At 40.3% G+C, this 12,196-nt stretch overlaps 1 protein-coding gene across 3 annotated transcripts in view; it reads right to left on the bottom strand.

The window, feature by feature from the left end:
• Positions 1-12,196, bottom strand: part of qki2 (QKI, KH domain containing, RNA binding 2) — a 98,173-nt gene that overhangs the window by 38,592 nt on the left and 47,385 nt on the right. The gene's annotated exons all lie outside the window — the stretch shown is intronic.

Below are 12,196 nucleotides of genomic sequence, written 5' to 3'. Positions count from 1 at the left end.
CACCAAAAATCCTAGAGGATCTTTGATTTGCATGTTTTCACAAAATGTAAAAACATTTAAATTAAAGATCCAGAGGATCTTTGATTTGCATGTTTTTATAAAATGTAAAAAAAAATGCTAATCAAAGATCCTCTATGTGACAGGAGCACTCTGATTTTTTTAAGGACAAATGTACAAAAAATTTGCAAATCAAAGATCCTCTATGTGACAGGAGCACTCTGCTTTTTTAAGGACAATGTAAAAAAAATGGTAATCAAAGATCCTCTATGTGACAGGAGCACTCTGCTTTTTAAGGACAAATGTAAAGAAAAAAAAATGCAAATCAAAGATCATCTATGTAACAGGAGCCGTCTGCTTTTTTTAAGGACAAATGTAAAATAAAAAAAAGCAAATCAAATATCCTCTATGTGACAGGAGCACTCTGCTTTTTTTAAGGACAAATGTAAAAACAAATGCGAATCAAAGATCCTCTATGTGACAGGAGCACTCTGATTTTTTTAAGGACAAATGTAAAAACAAATGCAAATCAAAGATCCTCTATGTGACAGGAGCACTCTGATTTTTTTAAGGACAAATGTACAAAAAATTTGCAAATCAAAGATCCTCTATGTGACAGGAGCACACTGCTTTTTTTAAGGAGAATGTAAAAAAAAAAAGCTAATCAAAGATCCTCCATGTGACAGGAGCACTCTGCTTTTTTAAGGACAAATGTAAAAAAAAAAAAATGCTAATCAAATATCATCTATGTAACAGGAGCCGTCTGCTTTTTTTAAGGACAAATGTAAAATAAAAAAAGCAAATCAAATATCCTCTATGTGACAGGAGCACTCTGCTTTTTTTAAGGACAAATGTAAAAAAAAATGCAAATCAAAGATCCTCTATGTGACAGGAGCACTCTGCTTTTTTAAGGACAAATGTAAAAAAAAATGCTAATCAAAGATCCTCTATGTGACAGGAGCACTCTGCGTTTTTAAGGACAAATGTAAAAAAAAAAAATGCTAATCAAAGATCATCTATGTGACAGGAGCACTCTGCTTTTTTAAGCACAAATGTAAAAACAAATGTTAATCAAAGATCCTCTATGTGACAGGAGCATTCTGCTTTTTTTTTAAAGACAAATGTAAAAAAAAAAGCTAATCAAAGATCCTCAATGTGACAGGAGCACTCTGATTTTTTCAAGGACAAATGTACAAAACATTTGCAAATCAAAGATCCTCTATGTAACAGGAGCATTCTGCTTTTTTTAAGGACAAATGTACCGGGCCGCGGAAGAATTTTTTATTAATTTTTATTTTTATTTATTTATTTTTTTTTCTTTGTCATGAAAAAGGGACGTTTTTGTTATGAAAAAGGGAGGTTTTTGTGCTTAGTGCACTAATTGTAAGTGTATATTGTGTTTTTTATGTTGATTTAATAAAAAAATTATTATTATATATATATTTTTTTTTAAAATAAAAATTTATAAAAAATTCTTCTGCGGCCCGGTACCAATCGGGCCACGGCCCGGTGGTTGGGGACCACTGCTCTATGTGACAGAAGCACTCTGCTTTTTTAAGGACAAATGTAAAAAAAAATGCAAATCAAAGATCCTCTATGTAACGGGAGCACTCTGCTTCTTTAAGAACAAATGTAAAAAAAAATGTTAATCAAAGATCCTCTACGTGACAGGAGCACTCTGATTTTTTTAAGGACAAATGTAAAAAAAAATGCTAATCAAAGATCCTCCATGTGACAGGAGCACTCTGCTTTTTTTAAGGACAAATGTAAAATAAATGCAAATCAAAGATTCTCTATGGGACAGGAGCAATCTGCTTTTTTTAAGGACAAATGTAAAAAAAAAAATGCAAATCAAAGATACTCTATGTGACAGGAGCACTCTGCTTTTTTTAAGGACAAATGTAGAAAAAAATGCAAATCAAAGATCCTCTATGTACCGGGAGCACTCTGCTTCTTTTAAGGACAAATGTAAAAAAAAAATGCAAATCAAAGATCCTCTATGTGACAGGAGCACTCTGCTTCTTTTAAGGACAAATGTAAAAAAAAAAATGCAAATCAAAGATCCTCTATGTGACAGGAGCACTCTGCTTTTTTTTTAAGGACAAATGTAAAATAAATGCAAATCAAAGATTCTCTATGGGACAGGAGCAATCTGCTTTTTTTAAGGACAAATGTAAAAAAAAAAATGCAAATCAAAGATCCTCTATGTGACAGGAGCACTGCTTTTTTTAAGGACAAATGTAGAAAAAATGCAAATCAAAGATCCTCTATGTGACAGGAGCACTCTGCTTCTTTTAAGGACAAATGTAAAAAAAAAATGCAAATCAAAGATCCTCTATGTGACAGGAGCACTCTGCTTCTTTTAAGGACAAATGTAAAAAAAAAAATGCAAATCAAAGATCCTCTATGTGACAGGAGCACTCTGCTTTTTTTTTAAGGACAAATGTAAAATAAATGCAAATCAAAGATTCTCTATGGGACAGGAGCAATCTGCTTTTTTTAAGGACAAATGTAAAAAAAAAAATGCAAATCAAAGATCCTCTATGTGACAGGAGCACTGCTTTTTTTAAGGACAAATGTAGAAAAAATGCAAATCAAAGATCCTCTATGTGACAGGAGCACTCTGCTTCTTTTAAGGACAAATGTAAAAAAAAAAAAATGCAAATCAAAGATCCTCTATGTGACAGGAGCACTCTGCTTTTTTTAAGGACAAATGTAAAACAAAATGCAAATCAAAGATCCTCTATGTGACAGGAGCAGTCTGCTTTTTTTAAGGACAAATGTAAAAAAAATGCAAATCAAAGATCCTCTATGTGACAGGAGCACTCTGCTTTTTTAAGGACAATGTAAAAAAAAATGCTAATCAAAGATCCTCCATGTGACAGGAGCACTCTGCTTTTTTAAGGACAAATGTAAAAAAAAAAATGCTAATCAAAGATCATCTATGTAACAGGAGCCGTCTGCTTTTTTTAAGGACAAATGTAAAATAAAAAAGCAAATCAAATATCCTCTATGTGACAGGAGCACTCTGCTCTTTTAAAGACAAATGTAAAAAAAAAAATGCAAATCAAAGATCCTCTATGTGACAGGAGCCGTCTGCTTTTTTAAGGACAAATGTAAAATAAAAAAAGCAAATTAAAGATCCTCTACGTGACAGGAGCACTCTGCTTTTTTTTAAGGACAAATGTAAAAAATGCTGATCAAAGATCCCCAATCAGACAGGAGCACTCTGCTTTTTTAAGGACAAATGTACAAAAAAATGCAAATCAAAGATCCTCTATGTGACAGGAGCACTCTGTTTTTTTAAAGGTTAAATGTAAAAAAAAAATGCCAATCAAAGATCCTCTATGTGACAGGAGCATTCTGCTTTTTTTAAGGACAAATGTACCGGGCCGCGGAAGAATTTTTTATTAATTTTTATTTTATTTTTATTTTATTTTTATTTTTTTCTTTGTCATGAAAAAGGGACGTTTTTGTTATGAAAAAGGGAGGTTTTTGTTCTTAGTGCACTAATTGTAAGTGTATATTGTGTTTTTATGTTGATTTAATAAAAAAATTATTATTATTTATTTATTTATTTTTAAATAAAAATTAATTAAAAATTCTTCTGCGGCCCGGTACCAATCGGGCCACTGCTCTATGTGACAGGAGCACTCTGCTTCTTTAAGAACAAATGTAAAAAAAAAAATGCAAATCAAAGATCCTCTATGTAACGGGAGCACTCTGCTTCTTTAAGAACGATTGTAAAAAAAAATTGCAAATCAAAGATCCTCTATGTAACGGGAGCACTCTGCTTCTTTAAGAACAAATGTAAAAAAAAATGTTAATCAAAGATCCTCTACGTGACAGGAGCACTCTGATTTTTTTAAGGACAAATGTAAAAAAAAATGCTAATCAAAGATCCTCCATGTGACAGGAGCACTGCTTTTTTTAAGGACAAATGTAAAATAAATGCAAATCAAAGATTCTCTATGGGACAGGAGCAATCTGCTTTTTTTAAGGACAAATGTAAAAAAAAAAAATGCAAATCAAAGATCCTCTATGTGACAGGAGCACTGCTTTTTTTAAGGAAAAATGTAAAAAAAAATGCAAATCAAAGAGACGCAGATCGACCGCCATAGACTTGTTTCTTCAGCATTGTCCACACATTTAAATCAGGACTTTAGGGAAGACCATTCTAAAACCTTCATTCTAGCCATTCCTTTACCCTTTTTGTCCTGTTAGAACACCCAACTGCGCCCGAGACCCAACCTCCGGGTTAATGATTTTAGGTAATCCTGAAGAATTTAGAGTTAATCCTCCTTTTTCATTGTCCCATTTACTCTCTGCAATGCACCGGTTCTATTGGCAGCAAAACAGGCCCAGAGCATATTACTACCACCACCATGCTTGGCGGTAGTTATGGTGTTCCTGGGATTAAAGGCCTCACCGTGTCACATTGAGCTGGTGACGAACCCCAAGATGCAGAGATGAGAAAACATGATTTAATTTAACACTAAAACAAAACCAAACAAAAGGGTACAAAAAAAAAGGCGCGCACAAGGCGGATAACAAACTTGGCTATGAACAAAAACACTTACTGTGGCACGAAGGAACTACGGCATGAGCAGAGTGAAAAGAAGTAGACACAACTACAACGATAAGTATTAATGACTGGAGGGGAAGGCAGCTTTGAATAGTACCTGGCTGATTGACACCAGGTGTGGCCAGGTGCCAATCAGCCACAGCTGGGGCGACACAGCTCTCAGGGAGACAAACAGGAAACTAGCAAAATAAGAGCGCTGACAGGAAACAAAGGGAAATGCAGAGGAAAAACTAAACATGGCCAAACTGTCAGGGACAAGCCTGACCCAGCGTGTCTCCACCAAACATCCTGCTGGCTAATGTGGCTAAAAAACTAAAATTTTGTCTCATCTAACATCACACGGACCAAGACAAGACCTTCTGGAGGGAAAATCTGTGGTCAGATGAAACAAAAATGCGACTCCTTGGCCGCAATACCCAGCAATACGTTTGGAGGAGACACGGTGAGGCCTTTAATCCCAGGAACACCACACCTACTGTTAAGCATGGTGGTGGTAGCGTTATGCTTTGGGCCTGTTTTGCGGCCAAAGGAACTGGTGCTTTACAGAGAGTCAAAGGGAGAATGAAAAAGACGGATTACCTCATACTTGGTCACAAAAAACATTCATGAAGTTTGCTTCTTTTATGATTTTTTTATGGGAAATGTGAGCAAATCTGTTGTTAATATTTGCTTACATGTCCTTTGGTAAGTTTCACTGCAATAAGGTGCTTTTGGTAGCCACCCACAAGCTTCCGGTTGAATTTTGGAGCACTCCTCTTGACAAAATTGGCGCAGTTCAGCTAAATTTGTCATTTTTTCTGACATTACCTTGTTTCTTCAGCATTGTCCACACGTTTAAATCAGGACTTTAGGGAAGGCCATTCTAAAATCTTAATTCTAGCCTGATTTAGCCATTCTTTTACCACTTTTGACGTGTGCTTGGGGTCATTGTCCTGTTGGAACACCTAATCCCGCCTAAGACCCAACCTCCGGACTCAAGATTTTAGGTTGTCCTGAAGAATTTAGAGGTAATATTCCTTTTTTTTCATTGTCCCATTTACTCTCTGTAAAGCACCAGTTTTATTGGCGGCAAAACAGGCCAAGAGCATAATACTTACCACCACCATGCTTGGTGGTAGGTATAGTGTTCCTGGGATTAAAGGCCTCACCCTGTCTCCTCCAAACATATTGCTGGGTATTGTGGCCAAACAGCAAAAAATCTGCTTTTTCTCCATACAAACATTGTACTATATACATACTATATGCAGACTTTACACACAAACAAGTGAATGCAAGGCATACTTGGTCAACCGCCATACAGGTCACACTGAGGGTGGCCGTATAAACAACTTTAACACTGTTACAAATATGCGCCACGCTGTGAACCCACACCAAACAAGAAGGACAACCACATTTAGGGAGAACATCTGCACCGTAACACAACAGAACAAATACCCAGGACCCCTTGCAGCACTAACTCTACCGGGATGCTACAATATACATTGGGGACCTGCCTTAAAGGGACTGCGTTCAACGTCCTCTACAACCTGTCGTCCCGTCCGCTTTTTCTCCATACGAACATTGTACTATATACATACTATATGCAGACTTTACACACAAACAAGTGAATGCAAGGCATACTTGGTAAACCGCCATACAGGTCACACTGAGGGTGGCCGTATAAACAACTTTAACACTGTTACAAATATGCGCCACGCTGTGAACCCACACCAAACAAGAAGGACAACCACATTTAGGGAGAACATCTGCACCGTAACACAACAGAACAAATACCCAGAACCCCTTGCAGCACTAACTCTACCGGGATGCTACAATATACATTGGGGACCTGCCTTAAAGGGACTGCGTTCAATGTCCTCTACAACCTGTCGTCCCGTCCGCTTTTTCTCCATACGAACATTGTACTATATACATACTATATGCAGACTTTACACACAAACAAGTGAATGCAAGGCATACTTGGTCAACCGCCATACAGGTCACACTGAGGGTGGCCGTATAAACAACTTCAACACTGTTACAAATATGCGCCACGCTGTGAACCCACACCAAACAAGAAGGACAACCACATTTAGGGAGAACATCTGCACCGTAACACAACAGAACAAATACCCAGAACCCCTTGCAGCACTAACTCTTCCGGGATGCTACAATATACATTGGGGACCTGCCTTAAAGGCACTGCGTTCAACGTCCTCTACAACCTGTCGTCCCGTCCGCTTTTCCGCCATACAAACATTGTAATATATACATACTATACGCAGACTTTACATACAAACAAGTGAATGCAATGCATACTTGGTCAACCGCCATACAGGTCACACTGAGGGTGGCCGTATAAACAACTTTAACACTGTTACAAATATGCGCCACACTGTGAACCCACACCAAACAAGAATGACAACCACATTTAGGGAGAACATCCGCGCCGTAACACAACATAAACAGAACAGAACAAATACCCAGAACCGCTTGCAGCACTAACTCTTCCTGGATGCTACAATATACATTGGGGACCTGCCTTAAAGGCACTGCGTTCAACTTCCTCTACAACCTGTCGTCCTGTCCGCTTTTCCGCCATACAAACATTGTACTATATACATACTATATGCAGACTTTACACACAAACAAGTGAATGCAACGCATACTTGCTCAACCGCCATACAGGTCACACTGAGGGTGGCCGTATAAACAACTTTAACACGGTTACAAATATGCGCCACACTGTGAACCCACACCAAACAAGAAGGACAACCACATTTAGGGAGAACATCCGCGCCGTAACACAACATAAACACAACAGAACAAATACCCAGAACCCCTTGCAGCACTAACTCTTCCGGGATGCTACAATATACATTGGGGACCTGCCTTAAAGGCACTGCGTTCAACGTCCTCTACAACCTGTCGTCCCGTCCGCTTTTCCTTCATACTAACATTGTACTATATGCAGACTTTACACACAAACAAGTGAATGCAAGGCATACTTGGTCAACCGCCATACAGGTCACACTGAGGGTGGCCGTATAAACAACTTTAACACTGTTACAAATATGCGCCACACTGTGAACCCACACCAAACAAGAAGGACAACCACATTTAGGGAGAACATCCGCGCCGTAACACAACATTAACACAACAGAACAAATACCCAGAACCCCTTGCAGCACGAACTCTTCCGGGATGCTACAATATACATTGGGGACCTGCCTTAAAGGCACTGCGTTCAACGTCCTCTACAACCTGTCGTCCCGTCCGCTTTTCCTCCATACAAACATTGTACTATATACATACTATATGCAGACTTTACACACAAACAAGTGAATGCAAGGCATACTTGCTCAACCGCCATACAGGTCACACTGAGGGTGGCCGTATAAACAACTTTAACACTGTTACAAATATGCGCCACACTGTGAACCCACACCAAACAAGAAGGACAACCACATTTAGGGAGAATATCCGCACCGTAACACAACATAAACACAACAGAACAAATACCCAGAACCCCTTGCAGCACTAACTCTTCCGGGATGCTACAATATACATTGGAGACCTGCCTTAATGGCACTGCGTTCAACGTCCTCTACAACCTGTCGTCCCGTCCGCTTTTCCTCCATACAAACATTGTACTATATACATACTATATGCAGACTTTACACACAAACAAGTGAATGCAAGGCATACTTGGTCAACCGCCATACAGGTCACACTGAGGGTGGCCGAATAAACAACTTTAACACTGTTACAAATATGCGCCACGCTGTGAACCCACACCAAACAAGAAGGACAACCACATTTAGGGAGAACATCTGCGCCGTAACACAACATAAACACAACAGAACAAATACCCAGAACCCCTTGCAGCACTAACTCTACCGGGATGCTACAATATACATTGGGGACCTGCCTTAAAGGCACTGCGTTCAACGTCCTCTACAACCTGTCGTCCCGTCCGCTTTTCCTCCATACAAACATTGTACTATATGCAGACTTTACACACAAACACGTGAATGCAAGGCATACTTGGTCAATCGCCATACAGGTCACACTGAGGGTGGCTGTATAAACAACTTTAACACTGTTACAAATATGCGCCACACTGTGAACCCACACCAAACAAGAAGGACAACCACATTTAGGGATAACATCCGCGCCGTAACACAACATAAACACAACAGAACAAATACCCAGTATCCCTTGCGGCACTAACTCTTCCGGGATGCTACAATATACAAACCCCGCCAAGTTAATGTTGATATTTACATTAGAAAGCTGCAAATAGGAAAGAGGCATTACATTTTTTTTTACATTTTTATTTAATATACCATTGATATTTTTAAATGATCATTATTATTATTATTTGAAAAGCGATTTTGCATGTCACTATAAAGTTATACAAGCCTTGCTGGTTCAATATTCAATGCAAAACTTGTTTGGCTCCCTATTAAAAGGTTCATTTGTTCAACCTTGGCCTTAAAATTTTGGCCCACTCTGTATTTGAGTTTGACACCCCCGTTCTACAGGAAAGTTCCGTGGCCAACAAGTATGTGCTCCAATCCCCCCCAAATAAAGACTTTTAGAAATGATTGGAAACTCAAGACAGCCATGACATTATGTTCTTTACAAGTGTACGTAAACTTTTGACCACGGTTGTATAAATACTATTTTGGATGTCATGGCGGAGTCGCCAGTCAGCCATGACTCGTCGTCACATTTCGGATGCCGAAAAGTTGACGACTTCCAAAAGCTCATGACCATAGGTGAGGATAGGAAAGTAGATCCACCCGCTAAATTGAGAGCTTTGCCTTCCGGCTCACGCATCTGTAATGGATATACGCTATATTGCCAAAAGTATTTGACCACCTGCCTTGACTCACGTATGAACTTGAACTGCCATCCCATTCCTAACCCATAGGGTTCGATATGACCATTTGCAGCTATTACACTACATTATCACTCTTCCGGGAAGGCTGTCCACAAGGTTGCCGAGTGTGTTTCCAGGAATTTTTCGACCAGTCTCCCGAAAGCGCATTGGCGAGTTGGAGAAGGCCTGGCTCTCAGTCTCCGTTCTAATTCATCCCAAAGGTGTTTAATCGAGGTCAGGTCAGGACTCTGTGCAGGCCAGTCAAGTTCATCCACACCAGAAAATAAACATTCAGAAAGGGACGGCGTGGCGCAGTGGGGAGAGTGGCCGTGCGCAACCCGAGGGTCCCTGGTTCAATCCCCACCCAGTACCGACCGCGTCACGTCCGTTGTGTCCTGAGCAAGACACTTCACTCTTGCTCCTGATGGGTGCTGGTTAGCGCCTTGCATGGCAGCTCCCTCCATCAGTGTGTGAATGTGTGTGTGAATTGGGTAAATGTGGAAGTAGTGTCAAAGCGCTTTGAGTACCTTGAAGGTAGAAAAGCGCTATACAAGTACAACCCATTTATCTTATAGTGTGTGTGTGGGGGGGCGTGTGAGAGGCAATAGTGTCATAGCGTATATTTTGATACTTGTCCTATTTTTCGGACTAAAACCCTTTCATCTTCTCAAAAATCGCCTTATAGCTCTCGGTCTCCGTTCTAATTCATCCCAAAGGTGTTCTATCGGGTTCAGGTTAGGACTCTGTGCAGGCCAGTCAAGTTCATCCACACCAGAAAATAAACATTCAGCATGAAAAAAGTGATGTCTTATAGTGTGTGTGAGAGGCAATAATGTCATAGCGTATATCTTGATAATTGTCCTATTTTTTAGACTATATCCCTTTCATCTTCTCAAAAATCGCCTTTTAACTCTCAGTCTCCGTTCTAATTCATCCCGAAGGTGTTGTGGTACCCTAGAGCAAGGGCTAAGGCGAACTCCTGAAAAACAACTCCACACCATAATTCCTCCTAAACCAAATTTCACACAAATTTTCGCACTTAAAACCCTTTAATTTTCTCAAAAATCGACAGTGTGCCTTATAACGCTCAGTCTCCATTCTAATTCATCCCAAAGGTGTTCTATCAGGTTCAGGTCAAGACTCTGCGCAGGCCAGTCAAGTTCACCTACATCAGACTCTGTCTTTATGGACCTTGCTTTGTGCACTGGTGCACAGTCACGTTGGAAGAGGAAGGGGCGCGCTACAAACTGTTCCCACAAATTTGGGAGCGTGGAATTGTCCAAAATGTGTTGTTATCCTGGAGCAAGGGCCAAGGCCAACTCCTGAAAAACAACCCCACACCATAATTCCTACTAAACCAAATTTCAAACAAATTTTCGCCCCTTTCATTTTCTCAAAAATCGACAGTGCACCACATAACGCTCAGTCTCCATTCTAATTCATCCCGAAGGTGTTCTATCGGGTTTTCAGGTCAAGACTCTGTGCAGGCCAGTCAAGTTCACCTACATCAGACTCTGTTTTTATGGACCTTGCTTTGTGCACGGTGGAAGAGGAAGGGGCCTGCTACAAACTGTTCCCACAAATTTGGGAGCGTGGAATTGTCCAAAATGTGTTGTTATCCTGGAGCAAGGGCCAAGGCCAACTCCGGGAAAACAACTTCACACCATAATTCCTCCTAAACCAAATTTCAAACAATTTTTCGACCCTTTCATTTTCTCAAAAATCGACAGTGCGCCTTATAACACTCAGTCTCCATTCTAATTCATCCCGAAGGTGTTCTATCGGGTTCAGGTCAGGACTCTGTGCAGGCCAGTCAAGTTCACCTAAATCAGACTCTGTCTTTATGGACCTTGCTTTGTGCACGGTGGAAGAGAAAGGGCCCCGCTACAAACTGCTCCCACAAATTTGGGAGCGTGGAATTGTCCAAAATGTGTTGTTATCCTGGAGCAAGGGCCAAGGCCAACTCCTGAAAAACAACCCCACACCATAATTCCTCCTAAACCAAATTTCATTTTTTTTTTCGCCCCTTTCATTTTCTCAAAAATTGACAATGCGCCTTATAATGCTCAGTCTCCATTCCAATTCATCCCAAAGGTGTTCTATCGGGTTCAGGTCAGGACTCTGTGCAGGCCAGTCAAGTTCACCTAAATCAGACTCTGTCTTTATGGACCTTGCTTTGTGCCCGGTGGACGAGAAAGGGGCCCGCTACAAACTGTTCCCACAAATTTGGGAGCGTGGAATTGTCCAAAATGTGTTGTTATCCTGGAGCAAGGGCCAAGGCCAACTCCTGAAAAACAACCCCACACCAAAAATCCTCCTAAACCAAATTTCAAACAAATGTTCGCCTCTTTCATTTTCTCAAAAATCGATTGAGCGTTATGAGGCGCACTGTCTCCATTCTAATTCATCCCAAAGGTGTTCTATCGGGTTCAGGTCAAGACTCTGTGCAGGCCAGTCAAGTTCACCTACATCAGACTCTGTCTTTATGGACCTTGCTTTGTGCACTGGTGCACAGTCACGTTGGAAGAGGAAGGGGCGCGCTACAAACTGTTCCCACAAATTTGGGAGCGTGGAATTGTCCAAAATGTGTTGTTATCCCGGAGCAAGGGCCAAGGCCAACTCCTGAAAAACAACCCCACACCATAATTCCTCCTAAACCAAATTTCAATTTTTTTTTCGCCCCTTTCATTTTCTCAAAAATTGACAATGCGCCTTATAATGCTCAGTCGCCATTCTAATTGCTCTAT

This window comes from Nerophis ophidion, linkage group LG08 (assembly GCF_033978795.1).
Source record: "Nerophis ophidion isolate RoL-2023_Sa linkage group LG08, RoL_Noph_v1.0, whole genome shotgun sequence".
NCBI classification, from domain to species: Eukaryota; Metazoa; Chordata; class Actinopteri; order Syngnathiformes; family Syngnathidae; genus Nerophis; species Nerophis ophidion.
Note: the sequence above shows the minus strand (reverse complement) of the source record. Positions and strands in the feature narration are given on the sequence as shown.